The sequence below is a fragment of the Choloepus didactylus genome, chromosome 1 (assembly GCF_015220235.1).
Source record: "Choloepus didactylus isolate mChoDid1 chromosome 1, mChoDid1.pri, whole genome shotgun sequence".
Classification (NCBI taxonomy): Eukaryota; Metazoa; Chordata; class Mammalia; order Pilosa; family Megalonychidae; genus Choloepus; species Choloepus didactylus.
Window position 1 is genome coordinate 129,864,296 of NC_051307.1, and position 27,626 is coordinate 129,891,921.

A 27,626-nucleotide genomic window follows, 5' to 3' on the forward strand; every position below is an offset into this window, starting at 1 on the left:
TTGTGAACTACTGTTCACTTGTTTGCAAGACACAATTGTCCCTAGGCTATGGCAAATTGGGACACATATCCTAGGGTTCCAGGTGGCAGATATCCCTGCAGAGGCTCCCGAAGGCAGACAGGAGTAATAAAAAATGTGGATGTACTAGCTCTTTGAAGGACAAAAATAAAGGAAAACAATTGGAGGTCAAACACATTCAATTAGCCCACTCTGTCACCTTTGTTATAAATCAAATATGGTATATTATCTCCTTCTTCCCATACCCTCATTTTCCTTGATGTTGCCATTTCCTGGTTTATTTTTATCTTTAAAGCTTTCCCTTAGCCATTACAGGCTTATTTTAGTGGATTGGGGAGGGAATCAGAGTTTAGCTTTGGAGATCAATATTATGAGTTGTAGTTTTGATTTTCTCATTGTAATTTTCTCAAGGTCCCATGAGATGACCCTGCCCTTAAGTTTAGTTTCAAAAAAGCTGTGACCATGACAGCAGAATCTGAGTAATCAGTCAATTCACCCTTTTCAAATATCTAAATGTAGGGCATAATTAGCATGCCTATTCACACCATGTTGTTACATGCATATGAAGAAAGTAATCATTTTCAAGGAGATCAATTCCCACCCAGAAAAGAAATGACTTTGATAAAATATTACTCAATTCATTTTCTTAGATTCATTCAGTGGTGATACTAAAAATATCTTGTGATGGATGGATCATGGTACCAAACACTAAACTGGGAATAAGGGTGACAGCAATGCAACCATGAAGACCTCAGTGAAGTCTCTACAAACATATTTTATTGTAAATAAAATCAATTTATTGACTGTCTAGTATATGTCTAGTATCATTAAAATTTTACCCACATTAACTTCTCAAAGGTCATATTTACTTCCACAAACTTAAAACTTAACAAGTCAAATACACAAAACCTTCTGTATAATGCAATAATAATAATTGTAAAGCTTCTCTGCTGGATGTTGCTATAATCTACAGGTAATAGCCATAATCATCACAAATTCTTACTCTTAGCAAAAAATCAACTATATAGATGTGCTTTAAATGAAATGCATACCATAAGAAAGCTCTAATTTCTTTTCATTAGTTGAATATCCAACTTTCTAATTAAAAAGTAACCTTTTCCCATTACTGATATAGCTTAAACTATTACTGTCTTTCAGAATAGGCTCTATAATTTCCCTTTCCTCGGGTTTAACATGGTCACTTCATCAAACTTAATGCATTTTCTATTTAAGTTTTGAACAAAATGTCCTAATTTTTATTTGCAGGGTTAAGAAAATCTCACATTTAAGAAAATGCAAAAATATTAATATGAGTGCTTAAACTATCTTTTCACTTTTTTAAACATAGTAATATCTCAACTGGACAATGAGTCTAACATGTTTCCAAGAATCCTACTTTGCAATTGTTCCCTATTCAGGAGATTTTAATAATAGCACAAATCATATCTTCATAGTAATGATAGTGGACTTTCAAGTACTTCTTTAACACTTAAGTTTATAAAAGTTTCTTTTCCAAAAAATACTTCACCATTGGAATGGAATTTAACATCTGCTTAACTCAAATCTGACTGCCAGTAAAAAGAATAAAGTTGTGATTTGTGTCACAGAGAATAAACATCTGCCTTTGAACCACTAATATAAGCCACTAAACTTGGGAAATGATGGTTAAGAGCAATGTCTCTAGAAGGAGCTGGCCTGGATTTTAATTCCTGCTCTCATGATTATTAGCTGTATATTCTAGGGAGCACTTGTCCCCTCTTTCATAAAAGAAAGAGATGTATAAAGAAAAGAAAGAAATGTATAAAGAGTGTTTGGGACACTATTGTGAGGAGATGTGTCAACTCTCTTGTGACCATATTTAAAGTCTGAAGATGAAAACACAGCTAACTTGACCAAATCTCCCCTTATACTCCACTAACCAAAACTAAGTCTCGTGACTACCCCTACTACCATGAGAAGAAGGGAAAATGAGCATGGTCCATTTTAAACTTTTTCCAGCATGTATTGAACAGTTTCCGTGGGTTAGTCACTATGCTAAGTATTTGGATGTGTTATTTCTCTTAGTCCACACAGTAGCCTAGCAAAGAATGTACCATTATCCTCATTTTACAAGTATTATCACATTGTCCCCGTCAATCATTGAAAGACAAAAAAAAATATCATTTTGGAATCTAAAACTTAGTTTACTGTCCCTACCTTTAAATACTCCCCCAAGCTTTGCCAAGTTATATGTCCTTATTTTCACTTTAGAATATCTGATCAATGCTTCTATGCTAGAGACTGGAGGTGGTCTACTCATTTATTTGACTTGTGAGTGGCATGAAACCTTAGCTTTATCTAGTTACAGTTTCTGAACTGGACTGTGCCTTAGAGAGAGAGAGAGAGAGGGAGAAAGAGAGAAAGGAGTGTTTAAGAAAAAAGCCTAATGATTCTTCATTTTTATTTAGGACCAGCTTTGAATGAAGTTATCAACAAGAAAAGCCATTAAAAATAGTTTGGACTCCCCTAATAAATATTTAAAAATTCAGGAAATGGTGGGAAACATATAAAATTAATATGATATTTAGAGTTCAGTAATTACAAGTTGATTTGTTGTTTGAGATTAAAGCTCAAGTTTCTTTAACTTTCAGATTACTGCATTTATAATAAAAGCCACTTAATTTATGATATTTAACAAATTCCAATTATCATTAGTACTTGTCAAACCAAGTTTTGAAGTAATTAACCATAATTTAAGAGTGATATCTCTATATTTTAATAAAAATATTTCAATTTCTGAAAAAAGAAAATAAATTCAGAGCTTAGATTTTTATTGCAGATTGAAAATAATTGCCATTATCTACATAACATTAGTAAAAAATGAATACACTATTTATTCAGTGATTAATTAATGCAATGTATTATTAATATACACATATGGAAAAAAGTCCATTATTTAAACATTTCCATTTCATTGCATAAAATTAAATTTTATATATTAATATGCTCACTAGTGTTTCTAAGTATTTAAAATATATCACAAGTCCTATTATTCAGTAACTGCCATCTCCATCCAAAATTGAAAGCAGTGTGATGTGATGGAAAGATGAAAGAACCTATAACCAGAGGGTCTCAGTTTTGGTTTCCACTTTTCCATATATTAGCCACATGATACAGTTGGACAAGTCCACAATAACCCTACCTCATGAAACTATTAAGAGAATATAAGATAAGATAGGTAAAAGCAATTACTATATTGTTAGACTATAAATACTGATTGCCTCCTTTCTTTCCATCAGACCACATGATCCTCAGGCATTCATATCTCTGAAGATGTACAACTTCTTCATCCTAAATTCCCTTAGTTATCAGTGAGTAAAGAAAAGGGAATTCACATTCACTCTACAAATTTTGGGCTTGGAATTACACTCAAAACTTTACATATGTTAGCACATTTAAACCCCTCAGCAAACCTAAGAGAAAGGCATTATGTTTTATTTTTCAAATACATTAACTGAGATCTGAAATGGTAAATGACATTTCCCAAGGTCATTTAATTAAAGAGTGATTGAGGTAGGAGTCAATTCAACCATTTGTCAAATGCTACTTCCACAATTTGCTAAGTTTAATCTTCCAAGCATTGGGCTCATGCTCTCAAAAGAATGGACAGAAATAGGTGAGGTGAAGAGGATCAAAATTTGTTGAAACAGTATAATAAATGAAGGCTAGGTAATCCCTATGAGAAATGCCATATTTTTTATATAAGCAATGCTCTAGCAATGTTCAAATTGATGTAGAAATTTAATGTGATGGTAACTCTTTCCTAAAAGAGATAAAGGGACCAATTTAGCAGGCAGTTCTTGCTATCAAAATAACATGAACCATCAGTACACTGATTTTCAGTAGAAATATTGCTTGAGGTCATAGGCAAAATTCAAGTTATTTCACCTTCAGATCATTAGTAAATGCACTGATTACTTTGATGAGAATAATAGCTTTTGGGCTAATAAACTTCCTTATTCAAGAGGAGATTGAAACATGCTTAATAAAAGACTGCTTCACTGCTCCCATATCTACAATAATATTTCTCTCCATTTTTGAAATAACTAATTTCAAAAGTGATTTCTACAAAATTTTACATTTATTTGAAAATCATGTGTTCACCAGATAAAGGCTGACAATTAAGATATAAATTTATTGTTATTCAAAGGGTTAACAAAACAGTGTTTCCTAAAAGGAGTGGACTACTAAATACATTTAAGGAAGCTTTGTTGTCTTCAACCATTTTGAGATACTTTAGACTCAGAAATGATCAATTCTTTATATAGGATTTTTCACTTACCTAAAAATAGTTGCTATTATTAAATATAAATTATATATAGAGAGAGGAAAAAATAGAAATACAGAAATTATAAAATTCAAATTACTCAAAAAATCTCCAAACTCAGAGATTACCTCACAATTTCAAGGGTTTTTGAAGTCAAACTTTGAATTTCTGATTTCTTAAAAGTAATTGTTTTAAATTATATTAGCACCATGTCTGATCTATGAGAAATATTTTTTGAATGTTATGGCTACACATGAAATTGATAAATAAGCAGTTTTCATGAATAGTAACTCCTAAGTAATGGGGTATTTCAGTAAAAGAAAGCAAAGATTTTGTTAGCAGTTGTATAGACCAGAATTGTTTCTTATAAATAGTAAGAATGTTTATTTAGAACTTTAATTTGTTGAGAGAATATCATTACAAGTTTTTTAAACAAAAGATTACTATAAAATATAAGTAGTTATATTCTTAGAAAAATCTTTAATAAAAGGTGGGGTCATTGAATAAGCATGGAAACCTGACATACTGGAGAGAAAATAATTTTTTGTGTGTAATTCTAAATCACATTTAACCAGGAAGATGAAATAGATAAATGTTAGAATGAAAGGCAAACAGTTGAAATCAGTTACTTTAATTTCCTAAAATTATTTAACAATAATACATACCCAAACCTATGGTTTTAAAATTGTAAAGGTTATTTTATCAAGGCTAGAAAAATAGTATGAAACAAGGACTCCTTTACATGAAATATACTAAACTCTGAATCTCAGTAAATCAAGGGATGATACAGTTTTAACATGGGTGTGTTAGCTTCCTGCAGCTGCTGTAACAAACTTAGTGACTTAAACAAGGAAAATTTATTCTCACTTGTTTCTGGAGGCTCAGAGTCTGATATCAAGGTGTAAGCAGGGGCTTACTGCCTCCAGAAGCTCTAGTGGAGACTCTTATCTCCTGCCTCTTTTAGCTTCTGTGGCTGCTGGCATTCCTTGTGGCTGCAGTTCTCTGTTGTTTTCATGTCTTTCTCCACATTCATCAGTGTCCAAATCCCTGGGCCTCTCTCTTCTAAGGATACATGAGATTGTATTTAGGTTCCACCTGATAATCCAGCTCTTCCTTTCAAGATCTTTAACTTAATCTCATCTTTTACCATATAAGGTAATAATCACAGGGTCAGAAGATTAGGGGATTGATATAACTTTGATTGTAAGGGTGGGGAGCATTTCCCAGCCTACCATGAAAGGGTCCATTTCAAGATGTACCCTTATTGCCTTGCCTGTTTAAATTTTTGCCTATTTTTATCAGCTAGTGTGATAGTTAGGTTCATGTGTCAACTTGACCAGATGATGGTGCCCAGATGTCTAGTCAAGCAAGCACTGGCCTAATACTGCAAGGACGTTTGTGGCTGGTTAGTAAACCAGAAGGCTGGTTTATTAAATCATCAGTCAATTGGCTGCAGCTGTGACTGACTGTATCAATGAAGGATGTGTCTTCCACAATGAGAGAATTCCATCAGCTGGATTTAATCCAATCAGTTAAAGACTTTTGTGCACGGAAGTTACAGGACCTTCACTTCTTCTTTGGCTGACCAGTGAAGTGTTTCCTGAGGAGTTCATCGAAGTTGCCAGTTCGTTTCCTGAGGAGTTCATTCAACATCTTCATTGGAGTTGCTCGTTTGCTGCCTACCCTATGGAATTTGGACTCGTGCATAACCACAGTTATGTGAGACACATTTATAAAATCATATTTATAGATATCTCTTGTTGATTCTGTTTCCCTAGAGAACCCAAACTAATAGAGCTAGATTATCTTTTAATTATTGTATTCTAAGAACACTTCATAGAATATACTGAAAGGCAAAGGATATAGGTTAGCCAAAGAAATTTGAAAATGAACAAAGTGGAGAAACTACACATCTTGATTTCAAACTTAGTACAAAAATACAGTAATCAGGATAGTGTAGTATTGGTATAGGATATAAATATCAATGAATGCAACAGAGAGCCCCAAAATGCATCCACATATATATGGTCAATTAATGATCAATAAAGTTGCCAATGTAATTCAAATGAAAAAGGATAATCTTTTTAACAAATGTACTGGAAAAAACTAGATGTCCTTAAAGGAACAAACTGAACATTGGTTCTTATGTAACATGCTAAGCAAAATTTAAACAAAAAAATGGATCATATGTCTAAATACAAAAGCAAAATCTATTATACTTCTGGGAAACAGATAGGAGAAATTATCATGTCCTTGAGTTAGGCAAAGATTTCTTAGGACACAAAAAGCATGACCCTGAAAAGGCAAAAAAAATGATGAATTGGACATCATCAGAATTTAAAACTGCTCTTCAAAAGTTATTAATAAGAAAATAAAAAGGCAAATAGACTGGGAGAAAATACTCACAGTGCATATATGTGAAAGAAGGACTTAAAATCATTAATGTTTTGTATAAAAATTTCAGGGGAAATACTCACTACTACGGTTTTTATTGCTCTTAGAGATAATGCTCTGGAGATGATAGAACATTGTTTTATCCTAGGGACATATTTTATATCTTTGTATTGCATCCACATTTAAAGATGATTATAAATAATGTGGAATTAATAATAATGTAAAATAGCATAAGCTCAATTGGCATTCTATCCTTGGAAAAATTTAGATTATCCAAACTGCCACAGTTTATTATATATAAATTGATAAAGGATTTGAAATAATTTAATCATAAATCTGAGATGTCTTACTTTTCAAAATTTTAGACTTTTTAGGAAGCAAAGAAGAAGATAAGGGAGGAAAGAGAGAAAGGTAAAGAGAGAGAGAGGAAAACTATTCATTAATTTTCTATTGAGTTCTGAGTGTTCGCGGGTGGCAGTTAATTGAAAGGTTTCCAGTGGTGTCAAAGGAAATAACTTGAGTTGTTTTGACAAAAGGTTGCAAATGATGTCGACCTTTTTATTAGTCACCTAAATGTTGACCATTCTAAACACTAATTTGTTCCTGGCCTTTTTAACCTCAGCTATAAATACTGTGCTATAGTGAAATTTAAATTAACTCTACCACCAAATGAAAAATAAAAAGATTCCTTTTTATAGGTGTCATATAAAACTCTATACAAATTCAATTAAAACCCACAGAAGACAGTGATCATGTCATCTGGAAAAGAGGCACTGGCCACTCGTACTTGCTTCTTAAAGAATTAGTTATTGTTCTGATTGACATTCAGCTTTCAGGCCAAGAAACTCTGTTTCATTCTTATCCCAACATTGTTTCTTCTGGGAAATGTTATTTCTATCAGTGGAGCTTGCTAAGACTTAGAAGAAAATTAGAAAGAAAATTTGTTAAGTTATGATGTGAGGTATAGTGTCCAGGGATAATAATGGGTGAGGCAATCTAACTAGGTTGTACTTAATTTTTAGATAAGCTACGATGGAAAATAAATAATCAGATGGTTGCTTTTTGAGCTAGAATCAGAAAAAAGACATTGACACATCAAATATAAAAAGTTGTCAACTCACTCTCTGTAAGCCACCTCGGTAGGTGGACTTGCTTCCATCTCCTTTATCTGGGACATGTCTCTCAGGGGTGTAGATCTCACTGGCAATGTGGGAGATGACTCCCTGGTATAAGCCTGGACCCCAGCATCATGGGTTTGAGAAAGCCTTCTTGACCAAAAGGGGGAAGAAAAATGAAACAAAATAAAGTTTCAGTGGCTGGAGGATCTCAAATGGAGTCAAGAGTTAATTCTGGAGGTTATTCTTATGCATTATATAGGTATCCCTTTTTAGTCTTTAGTGCATTAGAATAGCTGGAAGGAAATACCTGAAACTGTCGAAGTTCAATCTAGTATCCTTGATTCTTGAAGATGAATGTATAACCATGTAGCTTATATGGTGTGACTGTGTGATTGTGAAAACTTTGTGACTCCCACTCCCTTTATTCAGTGTATGGACAGATGAGAAGAAAAACGGGAACAGAAAGTAAATGAATAATATGAAGGGATGGGGGATATGGTATGTTTGGGGTATTCTTTTTTCTTTTAGTTTTATTCAGATTTTTATTTATTTACTTATTTTTATTTTTGGAGTAATGTGTTCCAGGGCTGATTGTGGTGATGAATGCATAGCTATTTGATGATACCATGAACAACCGACTGTACTGTGTGGATGATTGTGTGGTATGTGAATATATTGCAGGGGAAAGGAAAAAAAGTTGCCAAACTCTAATAGTTAAAAATAATTAATACAGCCAAGTTTGCAAAATAGTTACATTGGCCTGAAAGAATCCTTGACCCTGGCCCTGTTTACTTCAAAATGTGTGTGGAATTTACTACCTCTTATTCTAATCTTAATAATCTTATTTTTAATCTTTTTCCATTTAGATTGAACTTTATAGTTATGATTTACACATCCTGGAGTTGTCATTTTAGAGAGACTCTTACTATCAATCTTCTTGTTATGACACACAAACTTTTGCCGCAACATATGCAAGTCTATTTTATTCTCTCTGAGAAAAAGACTGATAGTTTTATTAAATTAACATCATCCCCAAAAGTTTTCAATCCATTGCTTTAAGATAACTTTGGCATGTCTTTCCCAACTTCACAATTTTTATTTCAGAGGACAGTCTTATTTACCTTATTTTCTAGACCTAATGGGAGGCATGTGTTTTGCTCCTTGGATAATCTAACAGTTTAATAATCACAAAAGAGAAATCATGTGTGGCTTTCAGAAGTAGATGTATTAATTTTATACTGCCATGTAATAAATTACCACAAATTTTGCAGCTTAAACAACATGCATTCATCCATTCATTTCACAGTTCTGTAGATCAGATGTTCAGGTGGGCTTCCCTGGTTTCTCTCCTCAGGGTCTTCTAAGACCCAAATCAAAGCTGGACTCTTATCTGGATGCTCAAGGGAAGAATCCACTTCCAAGCACATTTAGGTAGTTGGCAGAGTACAGTTTTTAACAGCTGTAGGCTTACGGTTACTGTTTCTTGCTGGCTGTCAGCAGGGTCCACTCACTGCTCCTAGAAGCCTCCCCATTCCTTCTCACTGGGTCTCCTCCATCTTCAAACTGGGAAGGGAGCACTGAACCCTCTTCCCTCCTCAAATCTCTCTGGTTTCTTCTTTTGCCACTAGCTGGAGAAAGCCCTCTAGTTTTAATAGGGCTTTTGTGTTTATACCAGGCCCACAAGTATAATCTCACTATTTTATATCCAACCCGCCATACAACAGAACACGATCTTAGAAGTGATATCTCTTCTTATTCACAGGTTCTGAGGATTAGGGCAGGTATCTTTGGGTATGCAATTCCAAAATTGTGCCTCTCACAGTAGAAGAGCAAATCATTTACTAATTAAACAAAACAAAACAAAACATTAGCTTCTACAGAGACTTCAATATCAAAGGCCTTGTAAAGCTCATTTAAAAATCTCATTCCTTTAAAGAAATTTAAAGAGTAAAGAAATTTTAAAAGACTATGAAAGGAAAATCAAGCAATAATTATTTGATTTGTTAAAATTAAAGTCTATACTATTTTTTTCTCCTTTTGGATGATTAAGATGACATATCTTAGTGGGAAAGAGACAAATGTTCTCTGTTACAAGTAAATTCAGTAGAAATTAAGACTTTCAGGTCTGTATTATTACAGAGCAATATTGTATGCCTTCTAGGTAATATTCCTCTCTCAAATATATTTTAAAATGTAATATTCAGAATAATAAATTTTAGTGACAATAGATTGACAGTAGAGAAATGAAGTGGTAAAATATATTATTAGGAAGATATTTCTTTATATGAACTGATTATCTTGTGAATATTTTTGATTGAAAAAATATATTAGGAAAAATCAAGCCATTCATGCTTAAAGTTAAAACTTTCTGTGATTTTTTTTATATTATCAACTGACCTCTAGGGCAGGAAATAATTATTTTTGAATAGCATCATTTTAAAAGATTTATTTTCACATCTATAGGAAGATTACAGTGCTAATGCTCTTAGGACATTTGAGAAATCCCTTTTGGATATCATTCATTTGCTTTTCTTAGCACTACTTTAAAAGCAGACATATAGATTTCAGGTTTATTTTTCTAAAGTGCCTTTGTAAAATGGCTCAAAATAATATTTTATGTGTTTTTTTTTTTTTTTTTATTATCTTAAGGTACAAGATATCAGCAATTTTGTGTTTTTACATATACTTAAATAATTGAGAATATTTGGATCTTTTTAGCATAGAACACCAAGCCTCCATCACATTGTTAAAAACTACTTTAAAAAGGTATTTATTTGCCTCATAAAACCTATACTACAGTATCAGATGCTAAATATAAACTCAGTTGTTTTATAAACACAATATCTGTTTTCTTCAAAGTTAATAGTCAAATGTTTAACACACAAAGTTTTCAATTAAATAGAAAATTCTATCTTTTTAAGAAGTAAACACATTCAAAAAGTTATGCATGATTTATATTTACTTCTTTCTAGTCATTAAGACAACCATTATCATAATCTTATATTTTCTTTCTTTGGCTTTTCAAATCATTTTCTTTGTGAAAAGTATATATAGTTTTTACAATATCAAAAGGCATCATTGGACTTGACATTGTAACTGAATTAGAGACCCTTTCACTGCTAAGAGCTGTATATGGTGATTAAAAATTAATACAATATCCTTTGGGAGCTAAGAAATATTTGACACCACTAGTAATGATTAGAGAGAACATGTTACCTAGGAAATCTTTGTATAATAATTTGGCCAGTGCAAAAGTTCAACAGGATCCTGCAGCCACAAAAGGCCATTGCAAACTTAAGATGGTCAATATTTTCCCAAATGCTTTTGGGTACAGTGATGAAGGAAGTACTTCATGACAGAAGAAAACAGTATGCTGTGATTCACCATGCCACCACATTCATTTCGTCCCTCTTGTTGAGCATAATCAGGGAAATTAGCATTTCCATGAAAAAATGGAACATAATTGTCTTCAACTATGCTGCCCTAATATTGCTGTTGATCCTACTGCTGAGTTTCAGAACTTAGGAAGGAGAGGACTGACCCTAAGCTAACCTTACCTGTGCTGTGATTCACTATAGAAATGATAGAATATAGTAACTGTAACTCAACAAGAAATATGTTCCAGTTTGGAGAAAAGAATACAACACATTACATTCTGAGGTTGGCTCATCAAACCAGAGAAGACACAAGGATTGGAAACATGTAAAATTCCTTAGCAAATATACAGAATATCCAACAAAATAGTTTGTAAAATGTGGATGAGATAATAAGACAATATACTCTATAGGGCGATTTAGATTTTTGAGAACTGAAACCCCACACCTGACTGTATCTTAAAGCTATGTTTTTATAGAGGGAGGAAATCAGCAACAAACAACAATTGAGAATAAAAGAGTTCACGCTCAAATGGTGCCACCAGTTCCTTATGAGTAGGATGACTACATAATTTATCATGTAAAAAAAAAGCACTAACAAATTATATAATACTTAAAATATTGACTTATTGATCAACAGATTGATTTTATTTTATTTTTGGATGTACAAATTAATTGTTTTTAAAAGCTATTTTCAAAAATGTTTGTTTCTGAAAGATAGAAATAAAGCATGTTCACATACCTTAAAGTTAAGCATACATTGCAAAGATGTTTAGTCAAACTGCAAAATCAGAAGTAACAGAACCCCAGGGTCACCCACACTTCATACCAGCTGGCTACAATTTGGTGGTTCCCATGACCACCTAAGGTTCAATAATTCACTAGAACAACTCACAGAACTCAGGAGAGCAACATGCTTATGATTACAATTTTATTATAATGAAAAGATACAAATTAGAATAAGCCAAAGGAAGAGCAATGTGGGACGAAATTTGGGATGGGTCCAAACATGAAACTTCCCTTTTGCCTCTCCCCATGGGCTCCTGAAGCCATTTTGCTATAACCTTTAAATCAAGGGTTCTTAAACACTGCCCATGTTAAAAATTTTATTAAAGATTTCCAACTGATTTTGCCAAAATACAACTAAATTAGGAAGACACATTTAAAAAAAGAAGTTCAATGTCACTGTAAGACACAGAATCTCATTTATAAAATAGTTCTCCAGGAGCTCAAACTTTTCTAAACTCCGACTAATGATGATGAAAAGAAAAAAGGTTTGAGAACATCTCTGTTTAACAGGCTTTGCTATCACCTTACCAGGTACCTCATCATCTATAGAAAAAAAATATTTACCCTTTTAAAAATGTTAGGATCTATAGAGCAGATAAATTGAAAATGTCAACCTTTTCAAATTTATTTATCCTAAAATTCATCTTTGAAGAATATTGCTGAAAATTACATGAAAACAATTAAAAATAATAAGAGCATGTTAAAAAAAAACATATTTCTTTGCAAAAATGACAGCACATTGTATCAGAGACAAAACATCTAAAAAACTGAAGAAAGTAAATATTTACCAAGAATAATCATTCTACTTATGCAATTTCTATGTTTATTAGTTAATCAATAAAAAAGTCTATGTGTGAGAGTATGTGTGGTACCTCCCAACAAAATTTTGTAGTTTCATTATTACAGCCAGTCTATGTATCATTGGGGATTAAATCATGCCCCCCTCCGAAAAAAGGTAGGTTAAGCTCCTAATTACAGATCCTATGGGTGTGAACTCATTTGTAAGTAGGACCTTTGAAAGTGTTACTAGTTAAGATATGCCCAAACTGAATGAAAGTGGGCCTTAATCCAATAGGGTTGAAGTCTCTATAAGCAAAAGAAATTGGACCCATAAAGATACCCATGGGGAGCAGCCAGAAGCTGGAAGTCAACAGAACCCAGAAGAGAAAGGAGGACATGCCTCCTATGCCATTGTTATATATTAGAAAAACCAAAGACCGAGAATCACTGGCAACCAGTCCCAGAACAACACAGTCTGCAGAAAAACAAAATTTCTGACACCTCAGTTTTGGACTTCTCTTAGCTTCTGAAACCATGAGTGTTAAATTCCTGTTGGTAAGCTAACCTATTTTGTGGTATTTGTTTTAGAAGCTAGAAAACTAAAATGTGTGTATATTTGTGCATGTTGACATTTTCAACTGAATTATAATAGGATTGAAAATAAAGTTAGATGTGTCACCTTCATCAGATGACCTTCCAAAAATTTTACTTTCATTCAATGAATTGGATGGAAATAAACAAGTTAATATAAGCAATTTTCTATTAGAAATTCGATATCCCTGATACAAAACACATCATTGAATTATTGGCTAAGTTTTTCTGCTAATGGAGCCAACATATGAATAGCCAGCTCTTCAATATAAGTATACAAGGACATTAAATTTTAAAAAAGTCTGAAATCAGTTGATCTAAATGAAAAGCCCTGCATTAAAGAGCTGAAAAATTGCTCTTTTATCAGCTGAAATATGTTTTTTAGGGTATGATCTTAAAATACTAACTTTTGAAGCAAATGCTGATTCTTGTTCAGCAGACTTGTGTCATATGAAATTTATATGGTCAGTGATATTACTGTGAAATCCATTGTGGATAGTAAATCAATGAAAGTTATGTGGAAGTAATGCATTAATTATCAATTCTTATAAAAATAGAGATTTAGTACTTAATAATTAAACACTATCTTGCTATGTTTTTTAATAGGTTGTGCCAGTTTGAACATATTGTGTCCCCCAAAATGACATTACCTTGATGTAATCTTGTGTGGGCAAATGTATTAGTGTTGACTAGATTGTAATTCTTTGAGTGTTTCCATGGAGATGCAACCCACCCAACTGTGGGTGAGACTCTGGATAGTTTCCATGGAGGTGTGGCCCTGCCCATTCAGCATGGGCCTTGATTAGTTTACTGGAGCACTATATAAGCTCAGACAGAAGGAACGAGCTTGCTACAGCCAAGAAGGACACTTTGAAGAATGCACAGGAGTTGAGAGAGAAGCTGCAGATGAGAGACAGTTTGAAGATGGCTGTTGAAAGCAGACTCTTGCTCCGGAGAAGCTAAGAGAGGACAAATACCCCAAGAGCAACTGAGAGTGACATTTTGAAGAGGAGCTGCAGCCTAGAGAGGAACATCCTGGGAGAAAGCCATTTTGAAACCAGAACTTGGAGCAGACACCAGCCATGTGCCTTCCCACCTAACAGAGGTTTCCGGACACCATTGGCCATCCTCCAGTGAAGGTACCCGATTGTTGAATCATTACCTTGGACACTTTATGGCCTTAAGACCATAACTGTGTAACTAAATAAACCCCCTTTATAAAAGCCAATCCATTTCTGGCATTTTGCAAAAAGGCAGCATTAGCAAACCAGAATATAGGTCATTAATGCTGAAAATGTTTACTGCAAAATAAGACTAAGATACCAGAGAATAAAATAAATAGGTGTAGATTTAAATGCATACCTTAAATTTGTGGTAAGCAACAGCAGGATCAATGACTGCCCTTTAAAAAGTAGATGGTCTGATGTAATCTACTTGCCATCAAAAGACTGATTGTTCTGGTGCATTTTAGCAAGGTCCTACAGCTAATTTGGTCTAAAATCCCTCTCCACTCTTAGAATGCCTTGTACTTCCCCAGTTAGGCCATGCTGATATTCAACCCTAGTGTTGGTCCAGTGCCCAGCAGGAAGATGGGGCAATCCTGAGGAAATCAAGCATTGACTTGTAAAGAAACTGCTTCAAGGCCTTTGCAGAGTCTTAAACCTATTGGCAGGTATCTTCTAAGAAGGGTGCATTGCCCAAATCTATAGACTCAAAATTTTTAAACAAACTTGGACACTCAAGATTGTCAAGCACAGATACCCTGATATCTCCTTTGGCCTAAGAGATTTTTCCAAGGCTGACAATACAGTCTTTTGTGAAATTATGCCACATTTACAATCAAGACCTATTCCTGGTCTTTGTTTCTTTCTGCCCTCTGGCTGCAGAAGATTAAGACTTATTTACAGTGTATTCACACCCACAGTAATAGATTAAGATCAAAATGTGCCCAAAGAGGCCCTCTGACTCTGACATTGCTTTAAATTCATAATTAATAGGTTTCAACATACTAATTATTTTCTTTTGTTTTCAGATGCTAGTAAAGTCCATCTAAATCCACAGTCTTTTGAATAACTATTTCCCGCATTCCTCTGAACTGCAAGAGACATAGTATCTCCTTTTTTGTGACTCTCTTCCCAGTTGAAAACAGATATGCATGCTATTAATTATAGCACAGCAGATTTTATGAATATTCCTCCTAGTAATGGAGTATTGGTGTGTGGATGATGGATTCCTTTTTCTCATCTGCATGGGGAATGATCTATTTTCAGAATCCCATCCTTAAAATATATTTTCTGGTACCATTCTGGTATCAATTCTCTTAGATCAGCTATAGATTAGGATTCTTGTGTAAGTGATATATTGAAGGAGTGAGGGAGTGAGGAAACAATGGTAAGACAGTGGCAGAAGCTAAAGGTCTTAGTTTCCCAGCTGCTGAAACAAATATGACACAATGGGTTGGCTTAACGGGAATGTATAGCTAGGTTTTAAAGCCAGGAGAAGTCCAAAATCAAGATGTTGACAAAGCAGTGCTTTCTTCCTTAAGACTGTGACATTCTGGGACTGGATGTCAGTGATCCTTGGGTCCCTGGCTTTTATCTCACAAGGCCATGAACATGGAAGTGTCTTCTCCTTATTCTTCTTGGTTTCATTGACTTCCAGGTTCTGCTCCTCTTTGTGGATTTCTCTCCACAAAGCTTCCAGTAATAGGATTCAATCCCAGCTTCATGTAGTTGGGCCACATATTAACTAAAAACAACATCTTCAAAAGACTTATTTACAGTGGATTCACACCCACAGTAATAGATTAAGATCAAGAACATGTTTTTGTTTCTGTTCCCCACCCTCCCATCCCAGGGTACATAATTCAATCTGCCACACTAAGAAGTAATTTCAGTTGAATTTAATGAGTAATACTCATGTAAATGCAAACAGTTGTTCCAAAGAGACTACTGCTAATTTTCAAATATACCTGGTAGAAGCTTTGTTTCTTCTTCTAAATAGTGCTTGAAGCACACTATCTTCCTCCTTTAATCTCACGAATTTGTTACATATCATTTCAATTAATTATAGATTACCTTAATATCCCATCTGGTAGGTAGTCTAGACCACAAGTGTAAGCATTTTATTATTCATTTTCTGTGTTTTATTTCCTTAAATAAATTGTAAATTCTGTGGATTTGGCAAGTTTCTCTTTATATATACTGCAGTGAATAATCCAATGTGCTCATAGATGTGGTGACTGATTAAGTCTTATAATTTGAAAGAATGCTTATTGATTGAACAACCATTAATACATTGCCTCTTATCCTTTGCTTTTTTAATTTTTAAAGCTCAAAATGTTTTTAATCAAAATAATATACTAAAATTATGCTCATATAAAATATTGATGGATAAAGTGAAATAATATATAGGATTTTTATAAAACAAATCAGGAAGAAAGTGGGTAAGTGTGCAGATAATAAAATGTTGTGTTTGAGGGTGTATCAGTTAGAACTCTTCAGAAAACCAGAACCAGTAGAATATGTGATTTCTTCTAATGAATTGATTCACATGATTGAGGGGACTGGAAAGTCTGAAATCTGCAGGGTAGACAAGCAACCTGGAAGCTCAGGTAGAAATTTTTGACGTATCCTCAAGGCAGAATTTCTTCTTCTCCAGGAAACCTGGGTTTTCTTAAGGCTTTAATTGATTGGGTGAGACCCACCCACGTTATTGAGGGTAATCTCCTTTACTTATAGTTAAGTGATTGTAGACGTTAACCATGTCTATGAAATATCTTCACAGTAACATGTAGATTAATGTTTGATTAAATAACTGGGTTCCATCCCTTGGCCTAGCCAAGTTGATACACAAAATTAACCATCACAATGGGTAAAAAGGGTCTCATCATACTATCCTTTCAAACTTGTAAATATACTTCAAATTTTTTCCAAGTTGGAGAAACTATGATCATACCAGGTAGAAACTGCTTGTTAAGAAATATTTCTGATTTTTTCCAAAGTACCTTATATTTTTATCTTTTTCTTATGTTATATTGGAAGGAAGTGTTTTACAACTTAGACTTAATGAAGTTTAGAAACTACTTTTTGGATTCCTGGAAGAGTCTTTATATTTTAATGCTTATTGATTTGCATTAAGCTTCTTTATGAATGTATTTCTTTATTTTTCTGCTAAGTTCAATTTATGGTATAAGGATGTGGCCTCAAATATTAAGAAAAATAATAACATCCTTCTGGTATTAGAGAAGACAATTATACATTTTTAGGTTCACCAGATTAAGTACATGAACCAAGTATTTATACTGAAGTGGTATTAAAACAACAAAATTACAAAAATCATTCATTCATTTGTTCATTATTTTATTTCTTCCCTCTTAGTAAATCAAAAGTTTAGAAAAATGCATGTCTTTTCAGAAGTTCAAAAGTAACATATATAGAAATTATCCCTTTGTCTTGACCAAATTTTTAATAAAGATATATAATTATGTAGTTCATTTCCTTAAAATGAGCTTTACAAATTCCCCCACTATTAGATAAAAGTTCTTTTAAGTTTTTATCTTTCCCAATGTTCATTATGCATCAAAGTATGACTCACTGTTACTGTATTTTTTAAAGGATAATGCACCCACATGTTGACATTAATTTTTAATTACAGTTCTTTACAAGTGAAACAAATGCTCCCCTCCTCTTTTTCTATTCCCAGAACCAATTTATCTTCTGATTTACATTCACAAATGATATGGATGTTTTAGGGCTTTTATAAAACTAGAAATTCTAAACCTAAAAACAAAGTTTCTAAACTCTTTATATAAAACAGAGAAAAGCCTTCCAAGAACAAATACAAATGAAGAAACCATAAAGAGATAGATTTGAGTATACAATATTAAGTATGTCTTAATTTTCAGAAAGCACACAAATTTTAGAGTCATATAAATCTTGGGAAAATAAACGGTTATAAGCTTATATTCAATTCTCCATGCCTTTCACATCTATTGTATTGTGAGCTCCTTAATATCAGGAAGCATACCTTTATAACAATTTGTTAGGAGACAATACTCTTTGGTATTTCTGCAGGTCTTACACCAGCCTTTGTTCTGTACAAAGTTTGCAAGGATATTTATATAGCAAATAGCTTTGGAAGATAGAGATAATGCTTCCTTCTGTGGTAAAGTTTGGCCAAGTTTGTTAGCACCCTATTTAAAAGATTGGAGGTGACCTAATTTTAGTTTCTCAGCTGTGAAACAAACCCATTGAGCACATAGCATCCACCTGGGCCAACCCCCTGTGGGAATTGAGGGGGGTGGGGATCCAGTGTGATCCTGAAACTCATGTTGTTAGCTCTGCCATGAGTAGTAAAATCTTTTCTTTGATCCAGGAGTCTCATGTCTTCTGACAGCATTGATGCAGCTGTCAGGATAACTTTATAACTAGAAATAAGAGCAAAATATTAGACATGCACAGCTCTTGAGACACCAGGTCTTTGCAAGGTGCTTTGTGTATGATATACACTTAAATAAATAAAACAACTGAGTCAAAGTGTAATGATTGTAGCCTAAGAATGTTTTGTCTTGCTTGGTTTGCATCCTTAGCTACTAAGATATAGCCTTAACTCACTAGAAGGTAAAATACAAAAAAAAAAAAACAAAACAAAAGAACACACAATCAAATACACAGTAAATACATCTAATGAGCAAATGAACTAGAGGCCAAGTATTTTGATTCTTTTGTTTCAATTGTTTTCCTGCTATATTGTCTGCTGCCTTTAAGACAAAAATGCATTATGTTGGAAAAAAAATGAATAGCTAATCCATAGATATTTTGGATAGAATAGTTTTCTCTCTTTGTGATTTCAAAATTTTTAACATAACATTTTTTGGGGGAAATTAAGCACACACATGTTCATGTATGCACACAAACAGGTACATTCCTACGTCTTCTGTATACTGCCAACATTTCATCTACATATTTTTAAATTTGAAATTCTTGTATTACATTCTAACTAATTTATTTACATCTCTCTACCTTATACACTAACATACTTTGATGACAGATACTGTCTCTTTTCTGTCTCTGTAATCTTACCACCAAGCACTGTTGGTGCCTGTCATATAGTAGATAGATGCTCAGTAAATACTTGTCAGAGTTAATAAAATACAATGCAAATATTTTAGTGACTATAACACTCAGAAAAATAGATCATCATGTCTTTAAACACATTAAGCCAAACTTCATGCAGATGGTGAATTCTTGGTTAATTTTGTATGCAAAGAATAGTATAATTGGAACACTTTATTTTTTTGGAAAACAGTAGAAAAATACTTGTATAAATTTTTATTTAAATATAAAATGGGCTAAATGTTAATCCTCTTATGTTTCCAATATAATTATATCAACAATTTAAATAAATCATTTAAAAAATTTCATCTCTTGTTATACACAAGTGTTTGTCTTTCCACATAGTAGCAAAGTGAGTAAACTGCTAAAAAGAAGATTTTTACCACTTTGTCTTTCACGAAATGAAACTGAATGGGAATTATGTTCTTGTCATACTTGATTCAAAGTTAAGTGACTTCTCCAAATAAATATGTCTGAGGAATATGTGGGCACATCAGGCTGGACACATGGAGAACTCAGCATGAAATAAGAACTAAATGTAAGAGTTACGCAATGGGATTTCATGAAAAGTAGTACAAGAGTGAAAAAGTAAGTATATTTTTTTGAATCATGAGGAAAACTTGCACTAAACAGTGACATTTTTGATTATAACTACAAAGGAGGTCACTAAAGAGAGAAAGGAGACTTGCTGGAAGAGGTGAATTTTTCCTGTGGAAAGTGGTTTGGGTTCTCAAAAGAGGTTGTCACTTGATTTATCAGGACACTGGTGAATGAGTTGTCCCATTGCTACTACTCACAAAAAGACTCCAGACAATAAACCTTATGATGACAAGAGATAAGGGGAAAGAGGAGGAAAAAAAATAGTAAAGGGAAAAGGAGGAGGAACTGTACTATAAAAACTTTGACAACCCCCTTGGAAACATGAAATAGCCCTGGGACTCTTACGGCAAATCATAAGATGCAGTGTCTTTTTCAAAGCAGAGACTGAAATTGTTTGGAGGAAGCTATTGCAAATAAAGCAAATGAATAGGGAGCAAATAAAAATACAATGTTTTTAAAATTTTATCCACTGATGAAGTTTAGGACAACACACACAAGTCCTCTGTTGGAAATGAGGTGGGGTTGCAGTTTTGTTGCTTTATGTCATGAGCATGGTCTCTGTCTGAAAGTGAATCTCTTCTATTTTACTAGGAACCACCTGTTGAGACACTTGATTTTCATTTGTTTCCCAAACAGCACATGGAATGAAGAAGGCCCAGCAAAATAAAGGATATAAAAATTACAATTGTAATCAATGCCATAGATTCCTTGGAAATGTTCAAATCTTTTAGTAAAAATGTACTATATATTAAATATGGAAAAATATGTATAGATACATAATGTTTTAGAAAATCCTCCAATAATCCCAAGATACAGAGATAACTTGAAATAACTATTTCATTCCAACTATATGTCAGGGATAAAAAGACAAGCTACATAATTGTGTCCATAAGGAGCATATTTTCCATTGGGAGGAGAGACAAAAATCAGGTACAAGAACAAATAAAACAATTGATATTCAAATAAGTGTTCTGAAAGACACAGGGAGAATGTTGGTTATGGATTATTGGTGATAGTGAATAGCTTAAATAGGACGATATAGGAAGATTTCTCTGAAATGCAACCTTTAACTTGCGTCATGAGGGATGAAAAATATCCAGTCATGTGTGTAAACGTGAGGGAAGAGTGTGACAGGCAGAGGGAGCATGTTGGGTGACTGTAGGAAGTAAGAAAGAGAATGTAATAAAATGATGTCTTCTTCATGGAGAAGTTGTAAGGATTATATAAATTAATATACAATTTTTGCATGGTACTTGTGTTTGTTAAAAAGTGACTACTATAGGATAAAAATGAAAATACAAATTAAATTTTGCTTCTAATTTAAATTAGTTTGATAATTGTATACAAATATTTGAAAGGCAATTCTTCTGGCAAAATAAAGTATTCCAGGATTTGGGTGATTTGGGAAGAATCTAGGGTCCAACAAAACTTAGTTTGAAAAGCTAAAAGCTAAATCTATGATTTATTACTTGGCAAGTTGCACTTAATCTAGTTGGCTCAAACATTCTGTTTCCTACCTTAAATTTAATTGCTCCAAGTAAATGTATTAAATCTTCCATACTGAGGTATTAGAAAATAAAGGTAATTTACATTTTCAAGGCAAATCAAATTAATTTAGCGACCAAAATTCAGTAATGTTATTCCAGTCCTGTCAGATTCTATTTTAAAATCTGTCAAATTTTGATGCATCAGCCATCCAAGGGGGTCCTCCAGTTTCATTTCTCTGTTATATCCAGATTAAATTTGTGAAACTGTTTTTCTTCAACATGCTTTTTCCTTCCTCTTCTGTTTTCATGCTTTTTTTTTTTTTTCCTAGTGAATGACTTACCATTTTAAAGATGCTTCTTGACACCAGTGTACAAAGCAAAATTTATGGCTTCACCTATTTGTATTTCTTAGTAATAGGTTCATATATTTTCATTTAAAAAAAGTAACTTCCTGGTTATTGCCTACCATTTGAAAAGCAGAACATTGAAATAAATTTAACCACTAAGTAAATCTACCAAGGATCATTCCTCTTGGCAACACTGTTAGTCGAATTGATGGGATAATGAGTCAGCATCTGCTTGCTGAATGGGCTGAGGATTTCTTTTTTGAAGAAAACTCTGATGGGGGTATTTTAAAAACATGGTTTCTTTCATATTTTTCTTGATCAACTGTACAGTTTTTACCCTGGCTTCCTCCTCATCCTTCATGTTTTAGCTTTAAGAGCATCCTCTTTAGAGAGGCTTCAGTGATCGCTCTATCACATTAACTCTCTTCCTACCGTACCCTATCCACTCACCCTGTTGATTCTCTCCACAGCACTCACCACAATTCCTGATTGTCTTTTCAGTTGTTTGCCTACTTTTTATTTTCTTATCTAGTCTACTTGATCACAAGGTAGGAGACCATGTTTTATTTGGGTATTTAAAATATTTACTTCTTAGCAAAACTCTCAGCCAGCTCTCTAACTCCTGTCACTGCAGCACTAGGGTGACCAGATCCACACAGGCGTCCACCACCTTCACCAAGTCCTTGGCCTCAGGCCCACACACCCTCACTTTGCTTCTTACTTTTGGTTTCCTATAATGCTCCCATGAGGAAAGTCCACAGCACCCCTTGGTTCTCATGCACACTTAACCACAAATTGAGAAGAAGTTAATGCCTGTGAGATCCTTGATCAATGGGGAATGAGAGCCAAAAGGTAAATGCTTCTCCCTTTCATCTTCTGGGTGGAAAGTTTTGAAGTAAATTTCATAAAGCTCCTCAGAAATCCTAAAAAACTGAGCATCCATTGCTAGAATCAGCAGCCAACGTGATAATGCATCTTTATATTAACTTTCCCTCTTTCCCTGTTTCACTTCCCTGTCCTTTCCTGCTCTCAGGAGCACATCCCCAAATAAATTAGCTGTATGTAAGTCATTGTCTCAGGTTCCGCTTTTTGGGGAATTTAGGCTAAGACATGCTATTTAAATGTAAATTAATTAAAATTAAATATAATTTAAAATTTAGCTCATCAGCCCCATTCACCACATATCTAATGCTCAGTAGTCCCATACGATTAGTGACACTATATTGGAAAGTGTCATGTAGAACATTTCCATCACAAAGAGAGGTCGGTTGGATAACACCAACTAGTACCCTGACTAGTACCCTATGGAACCCCAGGAAGACAAGGAAAGGAGCATGTAGGTAGAAATTAGTCAACCTTTCTTACTTAGAGAGAGAATCAATAAACTTGATGGTTTTGATGTGTATGATAGGATTTTATTTCATTGATTCATTTCCCCCAGATAATACATTTGTATTTCAAGAATTTATTGTGGGATTTTCTGGGAGATGTGAATAATTTTAAAAAAGGAAACAATTGCACTTGACAAGGTGATTGCAGTTTTTCCTATTAAATGCAAAAGTATTCAACAAACATATAGGAGCGATATACGACTCCCATATTAAATAAATAGTTTGAGATCTGTGCATCAAATAGAATTTAATAGTCAATCTTAAGGTGTAATTTAAATAAAATTAAAAGAAAAATAACCGTTCAGTTCTAAACAAGTTAATTGGGTTTATTAGCTAAGTTAATTCCTGACACTTTTTAATGTAAACAAGCATCTGTTCTCTCCTAGGTGTGAGTAGAATGTTCTTTGAAATGTTTCTTCTAATTAGGATTCTGCTGGCTAATTCTTATTTGACAATGTTGCTTTGGGGTTTCTGAGCAGTAGTGATATGATGATGACACTTTTTGTATCACTTCAGGCATCAAAATTTTAGTTTCCGCTGGTTAATTGTCCAGACTATCCTGCTTGTCCAGTTCTGGCAAATTCTCTTTATACTCATCTTATATTTTCCCAAGAAAAAAATTGTTTTTTTTCTCCCCAAGAGTGACAAATATTTTCAGAGATGAGTTTATTGTTATCTTTTAGCCAGTTTCTTCAAATTGCAAAGTTTGTCATTCAGGCCTTTGTCAGAAACAAAGGATTTTTTACTAAATAGGAGAAACCACATTCCCAGTAAATATTGGAAGCATGGATATAACATGACTTCTCCCATCCTACATGGGTCCACACATTTTGGCTATTATTATATTGCAAATAAAATATTTATCTGTATGGACACATTCAAAGAATGCCTAGAGAATGTGAGATATTTCTTCGTATTTCATAAGCAGAAACACATACATTTATACGATGACTTTATGATCAATGGTATTACTTCCAATAATTTACTCATTGCATAATCCATTAGAGGACATTTTCACAGTGAGTAGGCAGTGTAGACAGCTTTTCAGTTTTGCAAACGCTATTTATGATTTCTCTACTATACTTATTTTTCTCCCTGCTTGTTATACTGCCTTAGAAAATAATGAGCACACATTCAAATTCAGAAAATACAAGAAAGGCTTCTTTTTCATTCCAACTAAGAAACATAGCATATGGTTCTTGGCACACCCAATCTGTAGCTATTCCTGCAGTCCTAAACTCCTGATTTGTACTAATCACTGTGCTAGCACCTCTTAATCTCTCTCTCTCTCTACCCCCCTTCTTCTCTCCCTCTCTCTCTTTCTCTCTCTCCCTCTCTCCTTATTTCTAATAATTACAACTATTAGAAGAAGTCATTGCTGAAATAATACTGCAAGGAATTCTCAGTGATAAATTAATTTTAGATAAAATGGCTGACAGCTAAAAGCTTTTAAAAGTTTTTTTTTTTAAAAAATGCCAACAGGCCTTCTTGATTATCTAGTTACAAGGCAAAGTCATTGTCTCCAGAAAAATCTGGTTGAAATTTTTGAGAAAGAAAACTTTTTTTTTAAAAAAGGCCTTAATCAATATATTTCCTTCAAACAAAATGAACACCAAAAAAAAAAAAAAAAAAAAAACAAAACCCACAAAAATTTCTGTCCTTGGTAAAAATGTAAATATAAAGCATCAAGTTTATAAACATACCATTTCTGATTTCTAAGTGTTTCATTTCTATCCCTAATGAAGTCAAAAGACACACATTCAAACCCTCCATTCAGTGAAGCTGGATTCCAATAAAATTTTGACTACTTTCTGTTCTAAGTTGGAAAAAACTTTATATTAAAATTAAATGCTTCATCAAGTAGAATCATTACATTTAAAGTTTTATCATAGAAATTAAAAATAACCCTATGTGCTAACTGATGATTAAATATGTACAAAGGAAATTAACTTCCTGTTTCTCTGTTCAGCAACTTTCTGAGAAATTTCTCAGATGATGGTCAGTGGCATATAATTAACAAATAGTGCTGTGCTTAAGATCTAAATGTTAGATACGAAAGTATGCTTATAAAAGTTAAGTATGAGTTCCACAGTTAAATTGAATGTATGAAGAGCCCTAAAGGACAAAATATTAAATCACCAAAAAGAAATACCAATGACCAATAAATACATATCTTGTGTATGGCCTAAATAAATTTATGTAAACTCATTATGAAACATTTACCTACAGCAAATAAATTTATGCCTCATGTATAAATTCCAGGATCTGCTTGATATTGTCAAGTTCCAGGGTCTAAAACATGTTAAGATCACAAATTGTAGAGAAGTGATTTGTGTTTAGATGTTTAGGGCAAGAGTTTCAATATCTTCCATTAAATATAAGTAAGGGGAAACCAGCAATCACACATGAGATGAAAGTAAGCAATTATATTTTTTTCCTTTTATTAGTCATCAGAACACTTTGTAGTCTTGATGAAGTTAACTTTTAGAAGCAGGTATGATTTTCAATTACTTCATATTTTTCCTATACACTTCATTTACTCTTTCTATACTCTTAACCACAGGGATGTAATTTTGAACTCTTCATTGCCATAGTTTCCTTGAAAGCCATCAAGATGGATCAAAATTCCAGTTTACTGGAATGGTTTGGTTATGCATCTGAGAATGAGTTTTGGAACCAAAAATTCCCTCCACTTTTTTATGACAGGATGTTTATCAGAGTCTTCCTGAGGTAATCCAGGAATTCAAGGACTCAATAGTTCTCCTCTATGGAAAGCAATTCAGGTGATATTGAAATCTGAGATTTTGTATTCTCTGAAAAATCATCAGGCTACCCCATATGCTTGAGCTTTCTGATCATTTTGAACCCCCTCCCCCACCTCCAATTAGCAGACTCAACTCTCAGCTGAAGACTTGAAAATGCACCAAATATTTCTACTATTAAGGAAATTTCACTTCCAGCCTAGAGTTTACTAATTTCTAATTTTATATTTCTGCCAGTGCTTGCTTAGGTTCCTATAAATGGTGTCACTTTGCCAAAGAGTAAATGGATATGTAACTTACCAAATTGCCCTCCAGAAGGTTGCACAGTTTTGCATGTCCACCAACAGTATGCCATTTCCGCAAAACATCTTAAATAGAGCGTCTGGTCACACTTATGGATTTTTGTACTGTGATGGATGAGAAATGGTGTCTTAGTTAATTTTCATGTATTTTATAATGGATGAGATTGAGTACTTTTTGTATGTTCAGGGGCATTTTCATTTCTTTCACCTATCAGATTGTTGGTATATTTCATCCTGATTTAACAGGAGGTCTTTTTGTTATATCATCAACCTTTGTTTGTAATATAAGGTATAATATAGATTCCTTTTTTAGGATGTTTTTGTCTATTTTTTTATCTGTTGCAATTTCTGATTTTGAAGTTGCTGCTGTGTTATTGTGCACAGATGAAAATTTTTATATTTTCATGAGAATTCCAGGCTTTACAGTATGAAATATCTCTTCCTCTCTTCATTTTGTTGTATGATTTCTATTTTTTTTTTTTCAGATATGAAGATTATTACTCTTATTTTCATTTTATGTGTATTTGCCAGATATATCTTGGTCAATCTTTTTATTTTTAAATACTCAGAATCACATTTAGTGATTTTTTTATATTTAAAGGAGAATTTGACATATGTATTTTTATACATATATAGATATTTCACCATATTGTTTTATTACATTTTGCATATATGCAAAAATGGGACTGAATCATTTGTTTCTTGTCATTTTTGTTTTGTTTTGGTGTATATTTTGGAATTTAATATGTAAGGGCTTTTGGTTCCATGATAATGAGACATAATAAAGTTAGCTAATAACTTTATATTTTCCTTGCCCTTCCTCATTCTCACTATCAAATTTTCATCACTAATGTTATTTTTATTATGATATTTTCTTTGTCCTACTTAGATTAAGTATAACTTAGTTCCACTAAGTAATTTATCAGCTTTTACCCACCTCTAACACATATCCTGCCTTTCTTCTCCAAATATTTTTTTTGGTTATGCTATTCCTACATTACCAAATCATATAATATTTACACACTATTTCATCACAGCTATCCCCATTTTTTTAAAATGCACTTTTGAGGCGGGGCAAGACGGTGGATTGGTGAGGTGTATGTTTTAGTTACTCCTCCAGGGAAGTAGGTAGAAAACCAGGAACTGTGTGGACTGGACACCACAGAGCAATCTGACTTTGGGCATACTTCATACAACACTCATGAAAATGTGGAACTGCTGAGATCAGTGAAATCTGTAAGTTTTTGTGGC